Source organism: Carya illinoinensis, chromosome 12, assembly GCF_018687715.1.
Source record: "Carya illinoinensis cultivar Pawnee chromosome 12, C.illinoinensisPawnee_v1, whole genome shotgun sequence".
Classification (NCBI taxonomy): domain Eukaryota; kingdom Viridiplantae; phylum Streptophyta; class Magnoliopsida; order Fagales; family Juglandaceae; genus Carya; species Carya illinoinensis.
Genome location: NC_056763.1, coordinates 22579940 through 22600359, shown reverse-complemented (window position 1 = coordinate 22600359; position 20420 = coordinate 22579940). Strand labels below are relative to the sequence as shown.

General features: G+C 30.5%; 1 long non-coding RNA gene across 1 annotated transcript; it reads left to right on the top strand.

Moving 5' to 3' along the window:
- Positions 1–3908: 3908 nt before the first annotated feature.
- LOC122289129 lies at positions 3909–6030 on the top strand. The gene is made up of 2 exons (XR_006236121.1): positions 3909–4081; positions 5094–6030. It is a non-coding gene; the product is annotated as an uncharacterized LOC122289129 (long non-coding RNA).
- Positions 6031–20420: the final 14390 nt, after the last annotated feature.

Sequence of the window (20420 nt, the reverse complement as noted above, 5' to 3'; positions counted from 1 at the left end):
AAAATATCTCATCTCATTTTATATGTGTAACCAAGCAGGGCCTAAAATTCACCTTTGTCGATATTAAATTTATTTACAATTTTTTTTATTAACATACCTAACTCACCTATTGGTATTTTTATTTTATTTTTTGCAAAATATAATACCACCCATATCAAGTACTCGCATCAAGTGATGTGTTACACATAAAAAATAGAATAATATTACGTACAATTATAAAGTGTGTAAATATTATATAGTAATTTTTAAAAAAATAAAATTTATTATTAAAAAATTAATAATCTTTTTATATAAATTTTATATTTATTTATTTTTTAAAAATAGTTACGCGATGCTTGGACTGTTACAAATATTGTTTTATATATAAACGTTACTTATCAAAAAATATCTTTCTATAATAATAAGTCTTTATCTCACTGCTACATGAATAAACAGTATATTTTCTCATTCTGTTTTCGTATTTATTTTTTCTTTTAGCTTTTGTGCATGTTGTTCGTGCAAGTCTCTTTAAATTGTATTTATTATATAATTATTTTAATCAATTATGATAGTTCAAATCAGTTGTGTCAGAACACCTATCCTGTCTATTGCATGACTTATTATAACAGTTGTCAGTACATCGTGATGGTAGTCCATGCGTATAGGTAATGAAAAAGTCTATATACAGCCGCAAGATATCCCATCGCAGCCTCGGGGCCTATGTGGCATCAAAAGAAAACGTTGCATCACACCAACCTCGCTGCCCAACCTCACGTCAACCACCGAGAGCTTGCCAACTTTCCAGTAGACTCCACGTTTTCCTTCCTCAGCCGCAGGCGAAGCCAACGCCACCATCACACATCGAAGCTGACGCCATGGACCACCGTCTGGAAACAACTATTGATCTTCATGCCAACTGCTTCTCCATAACAAGACAGAACATGACCAATTAACTTTGTTTTTACTGGTAAAAAACATAGCAGCTTTTACGTTAAGTAACTTCTCAGCAAGCTGCCCATCCTCCTCTTGCCATACGTTCGTCGTTGCCCAGCTGCAGGACACGGCCAGTGGAGTAAAGAACAATATTTTATTGTGTATTAACCAAGAAAATCCAAAACCCAAAACAAAATTGGATTTGGTTTATTTGGGTCAATAGTAAAGAGACTAACCTATTGGAGCCAAAATCGCAAGATTAAATGCGATAGAATTAACGTCTCAATGAAGGACATTCTGAAATGGGACTCATCAGTCTGTTGAACCTCCAACAAAAGCCCAAAAAGTATTTCAGGAGCTTTTAGTTCCAGGTTCTAGATACATAGGCTTCTACTGCAATGTGAACTGTGAAGCCCATGAGTTCATCTTCCCCATAGGAACTCACTGCAACTCACTGCTTAGTTTGTGCTCACCTTATGCAACAGATTTCCAAAACCATCAATTGCTGGAAGATTAATTTATTTATTAAAAAAAATCTCTATCAATCAATATCCCAATAACTAAAAAAATACATTTTTGTAATGAAAATAAATATACTTAAACTAAACATAAAAATACGTAATACTTCTCATTGAAGTGTGCCCAGAAGCAAGAAATCCATCCAAGAAGAACAAAAGACTAGCTATTGCAAAATCTATCTAAGAAGACCAACAAACAAGAAAATGATCGTATATGTACCCAGAAAAAATGCTAGAGAAATGCTGATGAAGACCCAAAAAATATCCAGAAGAAATGTCGACTAAATCTCTCACCCACGTCGCTGCGACTCAAAGCTACGGGTACGTGATGACGGCGACCTCAACAACCGAACGACGACAGCGATGAAGACGGCACGTTAGCAACGGCGTTCGATTTCTTTGATTTTCGTGATTTATCTCTGCAAAGTTTATTCAAAACGAAAAGATTATGATAAATGCTTTTCTGTCTTAAGTTTTTTTTTTTTTTTTATAATAATATTATCAACTGACTGGCAACTGCCTTTTGTTGCTTTAAAAAAAACTTTTGTTGCTTTAAAAAAAAAAACTCTATTTAATGAGTGTATATATTTGTGAGTGGTCCCACTCCCAACCAATTCTACTTATTTTATTCCCTTCTCAAAAATCGAACTCTCTTTTAGCACGCTCAAATAATTTTTCATCGTATCTTTTAAAATACATAACCAAAATCTAATTTTTCTATTTTATATATTGATTTTTATAATATGTCATCTATCAATTTATCTATTTTTTTCATATAATTTAAATAATATTTTTTATTCTTTTTAAATATTTAATTTCTATCAATAAATTTACAATATTCATATATATTTTTTTATTTGCAGTTTGTTTTTATATACAATGTAAAATAATTCAGTTTTATACACAAAACAAAAATATATAAGCCAAAAAAAATTAAAAATAAAATCAAAATATGAAAAAATTGTTTTAAAAAATTTTCCATATATTTTTTTGTAGAAAATGAAATATATGTGTTTTAAATTATGAACAATAAAAATAATCTACTTATATGGTAAAAATCAAAGTAAAAGAAAATGAAAGATAAATAATAATAATAATAATAAAATATTTAGATGATAAACACTACCAGCTACATGTAGTGGGTTATTGTGTCTAAATGTATTTTATATTTTATTTTACATCATTGAATTGAATTCTTTTTTAGAACAATTCTTTAAATAATTTACATTTTTTATATAATACAAAAGCCATTGATTTGTATAGCTCATTAATTCACTTTCCATTTTTTTAATTATTATTATTATTTTTTACTTGCTTAAAATGGCTCGGTATTCTACAATATTAGAAATGAACATTTCATGTTTCAAATCACATATTAATAAAATATGATGCATAAAAAATTATGCTCAATTTTTTCCTCTATTTTGTCATGATTTTTTTTTCTAATTTTTAAATTTGTGAATAAATGTACTTTTGTTTTAGATTACCGTTTATATTATTTATACTTTTATTTATACTAGTAGTTGGGCAACGTCCAAGGGACGTTCGTCCAGTGTATAGAAATATTATTTTTATTAAGGAAAAAATTTTGAATAATAATGTAATATTTTTAGAAAAAAAATATATAAATTCTAACATCAAATAGTAAGATAGACTTAAATCAGTTTTAAAGCATTTAGAATTTAAAAAAAAAAAAAAAAAGAATCTTGAAACAAACATGTGCAGCACAGGAGATAAACTGTTAACAGTAAAGGCACGTTTTCTTAATTTAATAAAGCGATTATTTTTAAAAAGTAACATAATTTTTATAAAGAAATAAAATACTAAGGTTTTTATAAGATATTATTATTTGATTTTAATGTTTCATAATGAATTTAAATTGATAAATAAATAATATTTTATTAGGATAATTGTATTCGTAAATGTAGTTGGTAAATATATTTAAACTTAATTATTTTACATTTCTCTTTGTTTATATAAGGAATGAATAAAAATTTTAAATCACATAAATAAATTGATATATAAATTATAATTTATATAAAAGATCATATATATATAATAGAATATAGAATATATATTTATATAATTTATATAGATATATTTAATAGAATATATATATATATATAGATATCTAATATACCTCATAAATAAATGATCATCAATGCATAGGTTACAGGATCATGCATGCTGCATGAAGTTTAATAATTATGAATTTATTCATAAGTGATTGGGGAGAGAGATTAAAAAATTAAGAATTTTTAAGAAGAGAGAGCCACTTTAATTTATTCATGTAACTAACGGCGTTAATTTTAACGGTAAAACAACAAAAATCGTTAAACCAATAAAATTCCGTTAGATAGCCACTTTATATATATAAAGATATAATTAATATATATATTTTCTATTCATTGCGCGAACGTCCCTTGAACGTTGCCCAATTTCTAGTATATATATATATATATAAACGTTAGGTCGATGTAGGGTCTTCTTTATTTCAGCGGCAAAAAGGTTCATGTCGCTGGATGAATGCCACGAATCATGAGTAGCATCCAAACCCTACTCGTCACTCTTTATATCTATAAATAGACGCAGTTTGCAGATCTTTCAACCACGCGAACCCTACTCTGGCCGTTACAGTTACTCCATCCTAGGTATGCTTTCAGATCTCATATTTTATAGAGGTTTTTTAGACTGCGTTTGATATTTCATTAATGATTATTTTGAAATCACTTTAACAGTCAAACATAGGCTTAGCGTTTTTATCAACAAATCAGCAGTTGATTAATTTTGTATAATTATTATTATATAAATCCTCCATAACGGCAGATCCGGTTTAATGGTGTAAAGGGGTCGAGTACATTGTCTCGATGCTATAGAAGGGTTGTATAAAAAATTAGGCATTCCACCTGTTTGATAGAATGTCAAAGTGGTCGAACAAATCTTAGATCCTTCTTACTGTAGTGCTTATTTTCATTGTTGCTTGTCAAGCATACATATTCTGCAGGTCAGAGAAGTACACAACTGTAGTGTTAGTTTCAATTTGAAGATTAATGTTAACATTTTCAACCAAGTAGACTTGGTGCAAATTTTTAAACATCTTCGAAGGGCAGATGGTTATTTGCGCCATAATGAATAGAAAGCTCTCACCATGAAGGTTAATATTCCTTTAGCAAGGCATCCTATAGATATCGATGAAGAAGTGATGCTTGATATGTTCCTAGAGTATTTGATAAGTCAGATAATATGGTCCTCAATACTTCAGATTATGTCTTCAGGGGGCATTATTAGATGTGGTTGTAAGAATATCCGAGCATGTTTGAACTCTGTGCTGTCATATTTTGGAAGCATTTGATAAAATCATGAAATGAAGATTATGGGGTTATTTTAGAGCAATACATATTGAAGAGGTGGAATAAGAGTGCAGCCCAGGGCTGCAATTATTGCAAACATTCATGTATGTTAGGTACTGAGTAATCCTAAGCTAGTAAATTCACGGTTCACCAGCTTCATTGTGGCATCTAGTTTCAAGTGTCCTTAAATTCATGGGTTTATTATTGCATCCGCTCAACCAATGCCGTTTTTCAATTAATGTTTAAATTGTTTTGGTCTTCTTTTTTCTAATAGTTTCATCCATTTAATTTGCATTTTCATTATTTGATGAAGGAATCAAGCATCTATGAGAATTGAAGTTGATTCTTGTTCAATCCCATGAACTTCTTTGTGGCACATGTGAAGAAGCATTATGTTTTGGTATTCAACAAACGGATTATGGTCATGTTCTCGAGGCCATCTTCTAAGTTGTCAATAAATGGAGTTTGAGTTCCATTTTTGAGATGCTGAGGGCGAATTCAGGACTCTGGTGGATCAAAGACCAAAAATAAGATTCATATTTTCTCTGGCTGCCATGCATCGTCTAGCTAAAGTCTTTTCTTTAATCTTGAAAAAGATTTCAAATGATTTTAGGTTGACGATGCAGGACAGCAAGAGAAAAATTGGTGTTTAGCCTAATCTCTGTGCATAATTCAAGGAACACTGATATTTTTATAAAGATGGTGACGACATCAGCACCATTGCATATAGCAAAGATGTTATCAGCTTGCACGGCATTCCCAGTGCAACTAAGGTTCTATCTCATTTCAAGTTTCTTTTGTTCAACTTCTTTCATCTTTTTTGTAGGAAGGGATAACTTTCCAGACGGAATTCTACGTATGTCTATCGCCCAGGAACTGGATTCAACAAAGAATTGCGGGTGTTGTGAAGAACTCACAACCATCAACTTCCTTAATCCCTAATCAATGCACATGACACCCTAACACCCTACTCCCTGTTTGAGAAAAATACAACCTAAAAGGAAAACCGTATCTGTCGTGTTCAGAATTAATCTATAGCCAGGGATGTCAGCTGCTTTCACCATGCATAATGGTAATATCTCTGGTGCACCTTTGCAGATGCAGAGAGAATTGCAGATGGCATCTGCAGAGAGAACGTTCTCCCTCACTTTTAAATTTCTTTTGCATAAATTATTTTTGTTGGAGGGGCACATAACTTTCGAAAGAAAAAACTTGTAACACATGATATTAGGATTTCTCAACTTCTCAAATTGGCTTGTCCAATTTTTAAAGAGATTGACAAAACATGTGGCTCTATAATATCTAATGTTGCTCATGTGGGGTTCTTGAGTGGCATTAGATGGACATGAATCCTTTATGGTCTAGGCCTGTGCAGGAAATCCACCTGACCAACCCACCCACCCAGCCAACCACTCGCCACCCCATGTCCACCGCCCTGGCCATGCCTGGGTAGCGTGGGCAAGCTTGATCGCCTATAAGGAAAGCAACCAGCATCCTCGTCTCCTCCTCTTCTTCTCCGACTCTTCCTTCTCGCATCTGTGTGTATTTTTTATATGTTTTCGATTTGTTGTGTATTGGGTGCAAGTTTTGTGGATTTTTTGTATATTTTGTTGTGGATTTGCTCTTGTTTTAAAAAAAAAAAAAAAAAAATTTCTAGTTGTGAGCGCTGTGGGTGGGCGGTGGACTAGGGAGCGGATGGACCAATCGGCACTTGTACGGGAGGCCCACCCCAAGATGCGGTGGCCAATTCTAGGACAAAAACCCCCCTCAACAGGAGTCGGGTGCTAAAAGCAGGCAACCTCGCCTGGAGGGGTGCAGGATGCACCCGTACCATTTAGTTTCCATCAATATTTACAGATAGTTGCACCAAAATTAAATAGAAATTATGTTTTTTAATAAAAAATTAATAAATCTTATGTATTTTCCCTTGATTAATACATCTCATTTTAAGGAAGTATAGAGACATGTTTTATACAATTGTTATACAATCAATCTACATGCTATACTTCATCTAACTTTAAAAAAAATATATATATATATATATATAAATTGATACAGCTAAATATGAAATAGTCAGATTTGTTTTATAATAAATATAACTTCAAAATATAACATATTATATTAAATTATATTAATTTTTATAAATTTTATAGATTAAGCATTTTTCTTATTTTATTACAAATGACAATCATATTGAGGTTCTCAATATCAAAATTTAACCACCTAACACGTAGTAAATTTATTTAGAAATATTTTTATTAACTAATTGACATTAATACTTAGGCCCGGCTTAGATTTGAAAAGTATTTCATCTCATTATTATAATTTTTTAAATTTTTACATAAAATATAATAAATAATTTAATTTTTTATTCAACTTTTATTTTTAATCTAAAATTATTTTATCTCATTTTTAAATCCAAACTTGGCCTTCATTTTTTATAACTATAATGCCACGAATATCAATTACTTGCATAAAGTATTGTGCTGCACATATATATATATATAGAAAAAGGTTAATTAGTTAAACTATAATATTTAATTTGTGAAATTTAAATTTAAACTTTTAAAAACAATTAAATTATGTATCTATTTATAAATTGGTGCGAATAAAATACGTAATAAAATATTTATATGATATAATTTAATTTATAAGAAAAAATTTAAATATTTTAAATTAAATCTATGGATAATTTGGCTACACAATTTGATAATATAATTATTAATCACTACTTTATTTTAGTAGCAAAAAGGTTTACATGGTTGGATGAATGCCGCATGTTAGGGGGAAAAATTTCCCTTAGAAGTTTCGCCCAACTCAGGCGGGCATGGCACTCGACCCAAGGCCAGATTTAAGCTCGACCCCAGGCCACATAACTGCAGGCACCTTAGCCCAAGAAGACGTGGGTCAAGTCGGCTAGTTGGGTGGATTGTGATTTAGAGGGCACTCAGCACTCTTATTGCTAGGGAAGAAGCAGTCACTTCGATGGGACAGTATGATCTGTTGCCCTCCTCAAGCCAAGCCGCATTAATTATGCTCTGGCAGGGGCCACTCAGGGAGGCAGGGTATGAAACTCCCTACCCTTGAGACAGGTATAAATATTCCCTTTGAGCACAATAGAAATGTAATCTAAAAAAAGAACTTCCCATCTTTCGGGAAAATCGAGAGTTTTCATCTAGACAAAACTGACTTAAATAATGGAGGCTCCATTTGGCGTCCCTCGAGTTGTTGGAACTGAGAGTGATTTTGTGTGTGTAGGTAAGAGAAGGCCCAAGCTCCTGAGAAGTCCAGCCCAAAGGTATACAAAATACAACATTAACACCACGAATCACAAGTATCAAACAAACAAACCCTACTGACAAAAAGCATAAACCCTTTTCCTTCCAACTAACTTCATCGTTCTATACGTCCAATCTATAAATAAACGTAGTTTGCTGACCTTTCAACCACACAAAACCTACCATGGTGGTTGTAGGTACTCCATCCCTGGTATGGTTTAACATATGAGATCTCTTTATGTGTTTATATTTTAGGGGGATTTTCAACCCAATGTTTCCTTAGAATTTGTTCTCAGCAAATCAGCAGTTTGATTAATTTTGTATAAAAATCCTTCGTAATGCCAGATCCGATTGAATGGTGTAAAGTGGCCGAGTATATTGTCTCGATGCTGTAGAAGAGTTGATAAAAAATTCTGCATTACATTTGTTTGATACAAATGTCGAAGTGGTCGAACAAATCTTAGATCCTTCTTACTATTGTGCTTATTTTCACTGTTGCTTGTAAAGCATACATATTCTGCAAGTCAGAAAAATACACAACTGTAGAGTTAGGTTGGTATGGTAAGTGAAATGAAAATTTTAAGTTTTAAAAAGAAATATTTTAATATTATTATTATTTTGAGATTTGAAAAAGTTAAGAAACAGTTGAATTATATATTATATTTTTTTTATGGGATTTGGGAAAGTTGTAATGATGATATGAAAATTTTGAGTTTGAGATGAAAATTTTATGTTCCCAAACCAAACCTTAGTTTCAATTTAAAGATTAAAAATTTATAGAGACTTGTTTTCTACAATTATTATTGCTTCCGTGCTTCGTCAATATAATTTTTAATCAAGAGAAATAATTTAGCCATAAAGAGATGTTGAACCTAAGGTTTCAAGTTTTGTATAATTATATATCTACATATGGATTTTGATGATAACAAATAAATTCAAAGAATAAAGGAGTCTCAAGCTCAAGTTGTCTACATAATGAAGTCAAGCATATTAAGGAAACAAGTATGAGCAAGAAGGGAACAAATTCACATTAAAATCATAGAGTAAGATTGTAAATCTCTTAAAAATTCGAAAGTAGGATTAAGGCTCAAAATTAACATTTTATTATAAAACATTAAAATACATTTTCTACATGTGCATGAATATTTTGAAAATTAAATTTGAAACTTTTGAAAGATGATTGATTGTCATCTTTCACATGTGCATACCTTGATTAAAGGGTTGAACCTTGAAAATATTAAAGATGATTAATTGTCATCTTTCACATGTGTATATTTTATTTGAATATTTTCAAAAGTGATTGATGCTTTTTTTAACTTATGCAAAAGGTAGATAATTTTGTTTGAAAAATTTGATAAGTAAAGTATGCTTATTTTGTCATATGTCAAAAGTAAAAAATTAGGTTTGAAATATTTGAAAAATAAATGATGTTGTTTTTGACAATTGAAAAAGAAGAACCTTTTATTTGAATTTTTTTGAAAAAGTGAATAATATTGTATTTGACATGTGAATCTTTTTAAATTTGAATATGAAGTCTTATATGCTTATAAATAGATCATTTGAGAGCTTCACATTCACAACACCAAGAGAATACAACATTCATTCAAAACTTTCATTCTCCATTCTCTAAGCATTGAGTTTTAATTCTTATTTATTTTGAGAGATATAGTTTGTGCTGTATTGTTATTATTTCACTCATTGAGGAATGTTTTATAATAACCTACCTACTATTAGCTCTTGTATCAGTAAAATGGTGTGTATAACCCCTGTGCGTATAGAAAGTGTTCTAAACAGGGAATAGTTGAATCACCACGTGTAAGGTGAGATTGCAAGTGTAGAGGGTGTTCTACACGGATCTTTTGTAGTGGTGTTGTTCAAAAGTGTAATAAGTTTCTATCTCCACCTGAAAGAGGTTAAATAGTGAATTTGGGAATCCTCAAGGGGTAGCTTGAGGCGAGGACGTAGGCAGTGGGGCCGAACCTCATTAACATACTGAGTTTGTTTCTCTCTTACCCTTACTCATTATATTTATTGGTATTTTATATTTTGTTTATATTTTATATTGTATATTTGATTTATAATTGTTATTTTTTTAATACAACTCAATTCACCCTCCCTCTTGTGTTAGTCATCTGGGCAACAATTGGTATCAGAGTTAAGAGCTCTATTATAAAATTAACTATCTTTTGAGTTAAGATCTTATAACTAACATTGCAGCTTCATTTGGTGAAGGTCAATCTAGCAGTAGGCTTCTACTCTTTTGTGGAGACAATTCATCATTCTGGAAAGTTAGAATGAGAATATTCTTTCAGGCTCAAGGTCAAGAAATTTGGAAATGCATTATAAATGGATCTTATATTCCAACAAAAGTGATTGATGGAGTAAAAGTCAAAAAGGAAGAAAAAGAGTTTGATCGTGAAAACGATAGACTATACTTTGAATTTAACTGCCATGAATTTATTATTTAATGCTCACAATAGAAATGAGTTTAATAGAATAATGACTTGCGCTACGGCAAAAGAAATTTGGGATAACTTGGAAGTTACTTATGAAAAAATTTTGCAAGTCAAGGAATTAAAAATTTATATTCTTACTCATGAATATGAAATGTTTAAGATGAATGATGATGAATCTATTTCAAGTATGCACACTCGTTTTACTAATATCATAAACAGCTTGACAGTTCTTGACAAAATTTATTCCAAAGTGGAGATAATAAGAAAAATTCTTAACTCTCTACCAAAATGCTGGGAATCAAAAGTGACAGCGATTCTTGAAGCTAGAGACCTCAAGAAGCTCGAACTGAATGAACTCATCGGTTCACTTATCACCCATGAGTACACATTAAAAAAAGGAGAAGAAGAAGGAAAGCCAAAGAAGAGTTTGGCACTTAAAGCTGCTCCTCATGAAAGTGAAAGTGATGAAGATGAGGAAAATGACGACAAAGATGAAAAAGTTGCGATGATAACAAGAAGAATTCAGAGGTTTTTAAAGAAAAATAAAACTCATCCGAGGAAATCTTTTAAAAAGTTTTCCAAGAAAGATTCAGGTAAAAATGACACTTTAATTTGTTATAAATGCAATAAGTTTGGTCATATCAAGTTAGATTGTTCTCTGCTAAAGAAAGATCGAAACAAGGGCAAGAAAGCAATGAAAACTACATAGGATAATGATTCAAGTAGCTCAGATAGTGAAGCAAGTAATGGAGAATCAGTAAATCTTTGTCTTATGGCTAAAGATGATATTGAGGTAACAAATCTTGATAATATTGAAGATCTTTCATATGAAAAATTGTAAAATATTTTAGAAGATGTATATGAGGAATTTGAAAATTTTGGTATTAAGTATATTTCTTTGAAAAAGAAAAAATCTTCTTTAACAAACGAAATTAATATTTTAAGAAAAGAAAATATCGTTTTGAAAGATGAAAATCTTGAGTTAAATAAGAAGAAAACTGATTTAGAAAATATTGTTGAAAACTATATGAATGGAAAAAGAAATTTTGAAAAACTTCTTGGTAGTCAAATATGTGTTTTTGACAGGGCATACTTGGGATATATGTCAAAACAAAAATACAAAACTTATAAAAATTTCTTTGATAATCCTTCTACATCAAAGACCAATATTCAAAATTCTTTTCATAAAAATAATTTTGTCAAAAAAAGATACTATTATAATCATTCAAGTTTTTCATATATGTCATATGCTATTTGTAATTTCTGTAATAGAAATAGTCATAATTATCATGCTTGTCCTATTAGAAGAAATCATACAATGACTATTAGGGTCATATGGGTACCTAAAAATCTTATTTATTCTAATACTAATAAATAAAGGACCCAAAGAACTTGGGTATTAAGAAAAATCATTTTAATTGTTTTTATAGGTATGCATGAAGTCATCCACAAGTAAAAACAAATGGTTTTTAGATAGTAAATGTTCATGACACATGATGGGAGACAAGACTAAGTTCTTTGATCTTAGATCTAAAGAAGAATGACACGTGACATTTGGAGATAACTTAAAAGGGAAGATCATGGGAATAGATAAAATTGGTAATGAATCTTCTCTCATAATTGAAGATATTCTACTTGTTGAAGATCTAAAACATAATCTTTTGAGCATAAGTCAATTATGTGATAAAAGATTTACAGTTACTTTTAAAATGGATAAGTGCATTATTTTAAATGATCATAATTGTAATATTTGTTTTATTGCTTTTAGAAACAACAATATTTATACAATCGATTTTGAAGAAATTACCTCACAATATACTATTTGTTTTTCATCTCAAAATGAAACTAGTTGGATATGGCATAGAAGACTAGGTCATGCTAACATGAAATTTATTTCCAAGCTTTTAAAAAATGATTTTGTGAAAGGTTTACTAAAAATAAATTTTCTTAAAGACAAAATTTGTGATGCATGCCAATTTGATAAACAAACAAAAACTTCTTTTAAAACCAAGAAATATATTTTCACTACTAGACCATTACAACTGATACATATAGATCTTTTTGGACCAAATAGAATTGCAAGTCTAGGAGGACAATATTATACATTTGTTATTGTTGATGATTTCTCTAAATATACTTGGGTCATCTTTCTTGCTCATAAAGATGAGGCACATAATACTTTTACCAAGTTATGCAAGAGAATTTAAAATGAAAATGGCTATATTATTTCAAGTATACGAAGTGATAGGAAAAAGAGTTTGTTAATAAAAATATTGAAACATTTTGTGATAAAAATGGTTTTGTACATAATTTTTCCGCTCCTCGAACTCCTCAACAAAATGGGGTAGTAAAGAGGAAAAATAGATCTTTTCAAGAGATAGAAAAAACAATACTCAATGAGAACAACTTGCCTAGTTATTTTTGGGCCGAAGTGGTAAGTACTGCATGTTATATTATAAATAAAGTTATGCTAAGGTCTAAGTTAGATAAAACCCCCTATGAGTTTTGGAATGAGAAAAAGTCCAACATTGGTTACTTTCATGTATTTGGATGCAAATGTTTTATTTTGAATGACAGGGATAATTTAGGCAAGTTTGATGTAAAATCTGATGAAGGTATCTTTCTCGGGTATTCTACTAATAATAAAGCTTATAGAGTATTTAATAAAAGATTTTGACTGTACAAAAATCTATGCATATAGTATTTGATGAATCTAATTCTCTACTCTCCAAGAAATCTATTGATGAAGAAACATGAGGTATAAATAACATGTAAAGTCTCAATCTCAACAAAGAAAATACAATAGAGGAAGTTCAACATGGAAACATTGTGAAAGATCATCCAGTAGAACAAATTTTGGGTAAACCTTCACGAGGTGTAAGTATTCGATCATCTTTTAGAAATATTTACAATCATACTGCTTTTCTATCTCAGATTGAACCCAAAAATATTGATAAATCACTTCTTGATGAATCTTGGATTCTAACTATGCAATAAGAGTTGAATCAATTTGAAAAAAATGATGTTTGGACACTTGTTCCTAGACCCAAAAATCATACTATTCTTGAAATAAAATGGGTTTTTAGAAATAAGAAATATGAGTCCGGAATTATTACTAGAAATAAGGATCGACTTGTAGCTCAAAGTTTCAATCAAGAAAAAGGAATCGATTATAATGAGACATATGTACCAGTCGCAAGATTAGAAGCTATTCAAATGCTACTTGCATATGCTTGTTATAAAGATTTCAAACTTTTTCAAATGGATGTTAAAAGTGATTTCTTAAATGGTTTTATAAATGAAAAGGTATATGTTGAGCAACCTCCAGGTTTTGAAAATCATATTTTTCCAAATCATGTTTTCAAACTCACAAAAGCACTATATGGACTCAAACAAGCTCCTAGAGCTTGGTACAAGAAACTCAGTCGTTTCTTGATTGAAAAAGATTTTTCAAGAGGAAAAATCGACACAACTCTTTTCATTAAATATGAAAATGATGATATTTTTTTGATTCAGATTTATGTTGATGATATAATATTCGGTACTACTAATGAAAATATGTGTTAAGTTTTTGCTAAAACTATGCATGAAGAATTTGAAATGAGCATGATGGGAGAACTTACATTCTTTCTCGGATTGCAAATTAAGCAAGCAAAAAGTGAGACATTCATCAATCAATTAAAATATATTAAGGAATTACTGAAGAAGTTTGGGATAGAAGGTGCTAAGGAAATTAGAACACCAATGAGTCCATCAACTAAACTTGATAAAGATGAATCCAGTAAATCAGTTGACTCAAATATATATCGAGGTATGATTGGTAGCCTGTTATATTTAACAGCCAATAGACCAGATATTATATTTAGTGTGTGCTTATGTGCACGCTTTCAATCATTTCCAAAAGAATCACATTTAATTATAGTTAAACGCATTTTTAGATATTTTAGTGGTACAATTAACCTAGGGTTATGGTACCCTAAGCACACATTTTTATATTTAATCAGCTACACATATGCAGATTATGCTGGCTGTAAAATAGATCGAAAAAGCACTAGTAGAGCATGTCATTTTTTAGGTCATGCACTAGTTTTCTGGTTTAGTAAAAAATAAAATTCTGTTGCACTATCTACTGCTAAGGCAGAATATGTTGCTGCGGGTAGTTGTGTACTCAAGTTCTCTACATGAAACAACAACTTGAAGATTTTAAATTCATGTATAATCACATTCCAATCAAATGTAATAATACAAGTGTTATAAATCTTTCAAAGAATCCAATACAATATTCTAGAACTAAGTATATTGAAATAAGATATCATTTTCTTCGAGATCATGTGCAGAAAAATGATATAGTACTAGAGTTCACAAACACATACGATCAGTTAGCAGATATTTTCACAAAACTTTTACCAGAATATAGATTATGTATGATCAGAAGAAAAATATGTACGATGCATGCTATGAATATCTCTTAAAAGATATACCAGAGTCAATAAAAATAGAAAGAGATTTTTTAAATACTTTTACATAAACTTGAGATTCTTAGCCTCATGTTTGAGACGCGCGTTCTCTTCATACAATATCATGCCATTCTTATCCATGGGAACCGGCAAGAGGAATGAAGAATCTAATAAAGATTTCAACTGTTTATTTTTCTGTCGAATGATTCATTCTCTTGTGTGAGACTCTTGAACAATTCGTTGAAGTACAATAATTTGTTTTTTAAGCTTTTCAATTTCATGATTTTTGACTTGTAGCCACTGAGAAAAAGCAACAATAGAGGAGGAGTAGCAAGTCCCAAGACTCACCAAGTCGTAGACAACATTGGAATCTAATTTATTAGCCAAATTATTATTTTCTTGCTGCAACATGGCACCAATGGCAGTTGCAGAAAGGACAGCAGGTTGAGGTGTAGAATACCTCATGGATGAATCCAGAGAAATGTTAGAAGAATGAGCTATTGAGAAAAGAATTGAGAGCTTAAAGAGAGAATATTGAAGGAATATAGATGAGTTATAGAGATGAGAAGAAAATTTGATGCGGATTGGATGAACTTTAATACTAATTTTATAGATATAGCATAAAGAACAAGACAAGCTATCATCCAAGTCAAGGAGAAATGTGATTTTTTTTTTTTACCGATCGGTGAAAATGACATTTTTTTAGAAATTCGGAGCCTTCAATCTCGTTTGTCAATAACATCAAGCAATTTTTTTCAAATCTCTAGCCACACTTGTCGGGTCACGAACGGATCCATTTTTTCAACTATTTACAGTTTCTACTAACGCACCTTTTTCTTCAGTCTATTTACTTGTTGCGGATCCTTTTTAATGATGCCAAAAGGGGGATAAGTGTTAGACTAGAGCATTAACATTGTTTGAATTACTAAACTTATTATATATGCTTGGAATTATATTCATACTTTTATTTGAAAAACTAACGCACATTCTCAGGGGGAGCTTAAGTATTAATACATGTTTCAGGTTCTATCAAGTATTTATCATCATAAAAAAGGGGGAGATTGTTGAACCTAAGGTTTCAAGTTTTGTGTAATTATATATCTACACATGAATTTTGATGATAATAAATGAATTCAAAGAATAAAAGAAACTCAAACTCAAGTTGTCTACACAATAGAGTCAAGCATATCAAGGAAACAAGCATAAGCAAGAAGGGAACAAATTCACATTAAAGTCATAGAGTAATGTTGTAAATATATTAAAAATTCGAAATTAGGATTAAGGCTCAAAATTAATATTTTTTCATAAAGCATTAAAATATATTTTTCACATGTGCATGAATATTTTAAAAATTAAATTTGAAAATTTTGAAAGATGATTGATTGTCATCTTTCACATGTGCATACCTTGATTAAAGGGTTGAATTTTGAAAATATTAAAAATGATTGATTATCATCTTTCACATGTGTATGTTTTATTTGAATATTTTTAAAAGTGATTGATGCTTTTTTTGACTTATGTAAAAAGTAGATGATTTTGTTTGAAAAATTTAAAAAGTAAAGTGTGCTCTTTTTGTCATATGCAAAAAGTAAAAAATTAGGTTTGAATTTTTTGAAAAGTAAAGTGTGCTCATTTTGTCATATGCCAAAAGTAAAAAATTAAGTTTGAGTATTTGAAAAATGAATGATGTTGTCTTTGACAATTGAAAAAGAAGAACTTTTTATTTGAATTTTTTGAAAAAATGAATGATATTGTCTTTGACATGTGAATCTTTTTAAATTTGAATATGAAGTCTTATATGCCTATAAATAGATCATTTGAGAGCTTCACATTCACAACACCAAGAGCATACAACATTCATTCAAAACTTTCATTCTCGCTTCTCTTAGCATTGAACCTTAATTCTTGATCATTTTAAGAGATATAGTTTGTGTTGTATTGTTCTTATTTCACTCTTTGAGAAGTATTTTTTGATAATCTACCCATTATCAACTCTTGTATCAGAAAAAAAGTGTGTATAACCCTTGTGCGTGTAGAAAGTGTTCTACATAGGGAATAGTTGAATCACCACGTGTAAGGTGATTGCAAGTGTAGATGGTGTTCTACACGGATTTACACGGATCCTTTATAGCGGTGTTGTTCAAAAGTGTAATAGGTTTCTATCTCCACCTGAATGAGGTTGAATAGTGAATTTGAGAATTCTCAAGGGGTAGCTTGAGGCGAGGACATAGGCAATGAGGCCGAATCTCGTTAACATACTGAGTTTGCTTCTCTCTTACCCTTACTCTTTATATTTATTGTTATTTCTTATATTGTTTATATTTTATATTGTATATTTGATTTATAATTGTTATTTTTTTAATACAACTCAATTCACCCCTCCTCTTGTGTTAGTCATCTGGGCAATAAAAGACTGCATAAAAGTAAATTTACAAATTGACGTGGTTTGATGTAGTACGTTAGATTGTAAAGTTACTTTTATAGAAAACATATCTAATAGATCACGTAAAACCACATTAGTTTGTAGGCTTATTTTTTGTATAAACTTTTTGTGTCTGTAGCGGTTCTCATTAATTAATAGTGTGAACTGTTTCATTCATTTATAGTCTTTTTCCTACTAGTTCATCCATTAATTGGCATTGTTCTATTATTGATGAAGGAATCAAGCATCGATATGAATTGAAGCTGATTCGTGTTCAATCCCATGAACTCCTGTGCCACACAGGTGAAGAAGCATCATGGCTTGGTATTCAACAAACGAATTAAGGTAATATTCTCGAGGCCATCTTCCAAGCTGTCGAGAACGGGAGTTAGTTCGATTTCGAGATGCTGAGGGAGAATTCAAGACTTGCGAATCAAAGATGAGAAATCAATCTTCATATTTTCTCTAGCTGTTATGCATCGTCTAGCTAAAATCTTTTCTTTAGACTTAAAAAGAGATTTTAGGTTGACGATGCAAGATAGGAAGAGGAAAATAGGTCTTTAGCTTTATCTTTGTGCATAATTCAAGGAACACTGGTATTTTTATAAAGATGGCGACGAGATTAGCACTATTGCATATAGCAAAGATGTCAGCAGCTTTCACCATGGCATCCCCGGTGCAACTAAGGTTCTCTCTTATTTCAAGTTTCTTGTGTATAACTTCTTCGTTTGTTTTATAGGAAGGAACTGGATTCCACGAAGAATTGGAGATATTGTGAACTCACAAGCATCAAGTTCCTTAAGCCCCAATGCACATGACACCCCAACACCCTACTCCCTGTTTCAGAAAAATACAACCGAAAAGGAAAACCTTATCTGTCGTGTTCAAGATCAATCAAGACTTCATTTTTAACCGCTGCAAAAATTGAATCAAATAATATAGTTATTAAAGTAGTTGATTACGAGGGATTATTGTGCTTGTTAGTGATGGGAGCATAATTTTCCTTTCATGGATGTTAAAAACAATCATATGTCGTTTTATTTAATTAAATGTTTCAGATTTTTTTAATTTTGACTTGACAATTTCATGTAGGGTTCGGGAAGTGTGATAAAATTTCAGTTCTAATTATTGGGTGTCAATTTTGGATAACGTAGTTTGTATGAGTTAACAAAAACTAGTTAATTGTGTTTGGATAGAGTCTGTAAACTCTAATTCTAGATGGACTCTAATAGGGGTGGACGGGGCACTTGCACTCCACTGCTCTGTCTCGCATGGGTGGTGCGGGATACACCACTTGTCAAATACGTGGTGCCCTACCCGCATCCCACACAGATAACTTGGGGTGGGTTAGGGCCAATACTTGGCCCTACACTTGGATCCAACCTAGCCCAAATTTATAAATTTGTTAATGAATGATTAACTTAAATTTAACCCCCTCCTCTCCAAAATCTCTCTCTCTCTCTCTCTCTCTCTCTCTCTCTCTCTCTCTCTCCCCACTACATCTTTTTCTCTCATCCTCCTCGACTCCTACACTTTTTCTTCTCTTCCTTCTAGAAGTACAAATGTTCGTACCAATATAGAAACCCATGGTCATTCGTGCCATAGTTCTTTGTAGAGTTTCAAATATGCTAAGTTTGCTAGTTTAGGATATTTTTATTTTGTTGTTTTTTGATTTGTTGTGTATTTTGTTTTTGATTTATATTTTGTTGTGAGTTTTAGTGTGGATTTGTCTTTTGTTTTAGATTTTTATTTTTTTGTATTTTCCGGTTGTCTATGCTAATAAGAGTGTAACCAGTTCAGTTCGGTCTAGTTTTAGACATATTTTATAACTGAATTTGTATATATCATTTTTGAGAATTGATGAATCAATTTGAAGAATTGATACCAGATTGATTCATCATCGAAATTGAAACTACCTATTTTACTGGTGTAATTTTAATGATGAAAACCTTAAAAAGTTTTCTAAAGAATATAGAGATATTAGTATAATATTGAATTTAACTATAGTCTATATATAATAGACTATATGCCTTTTTCTATGAGTACATATAATAGAATGTGTAGAAATGTATTTATTAAAAAGAATATATAGTATAATTCATTTTGTCATAAAATGTATTTGTCTTTGATATATATATATATATATTAGGTTTATATTAATAACTTAATATTAATATTCATGTGTAAGATTAAAGTTTTATGTTATATTAATTTTAATATTTTATGTTTTAAAATTAAAATTTATATGTTATATCAAATGTTATAACTTATATTTAGATTTATAAAATTAATTTGATGTAATTAGATAATATATATGAATAATAAGATTAAATTTGATGTTACGTTAATTAGTAAATTAGCATATAATATATAATATAATATTAAAATATATTTATATATATATATATATATATAAATTAGTTCAATTCAGTCCAGTCTGATATTATAAAAAATAAAATTGAAACTGGATTGATTTTCAACCGATCTAATAAAATTGAAACCGATACCGAAACGAACCGGATGAGTTAACCAGTTTTTAAAATTTTTTTTTTTTTTCCAACCCTAGTCTACGTCGTGAGCGAGCAATGGCCAGGATCCTTCATCTGAACTGGAGGTCTCGCCCAGAGGATGCAGGGTTGGATTCCAAGGGGCCAGGTGTATAAAGGGATCAACCCGCCCTGGGAGTGCGAGTAGGGCCCCTAGACTCTCACCTAATAATGTTTATGCCAATAACATATGTATTAAAAAAATAGTGAAATGAGTTAATTATGTCTAAAACTAAAAAGTGAGATAAATTTATGAAATTACTAGAACAATTTCTACAGTTTCAAAGAAATCTCATAAAAATAAATATATTTTATTTTATATGATAAATTAGATCTAATTTGAATTTTAAATCTAACATACCGTTTGAATTATTTATACTAATGCATTTATCTTTTATTAAAGTTATTGCTTTACCCTTTTTCTATCTTCTCATTAATATTCTGTTGTAGAAATATAAAAAAAATTGGCCGGTCCTCAAAA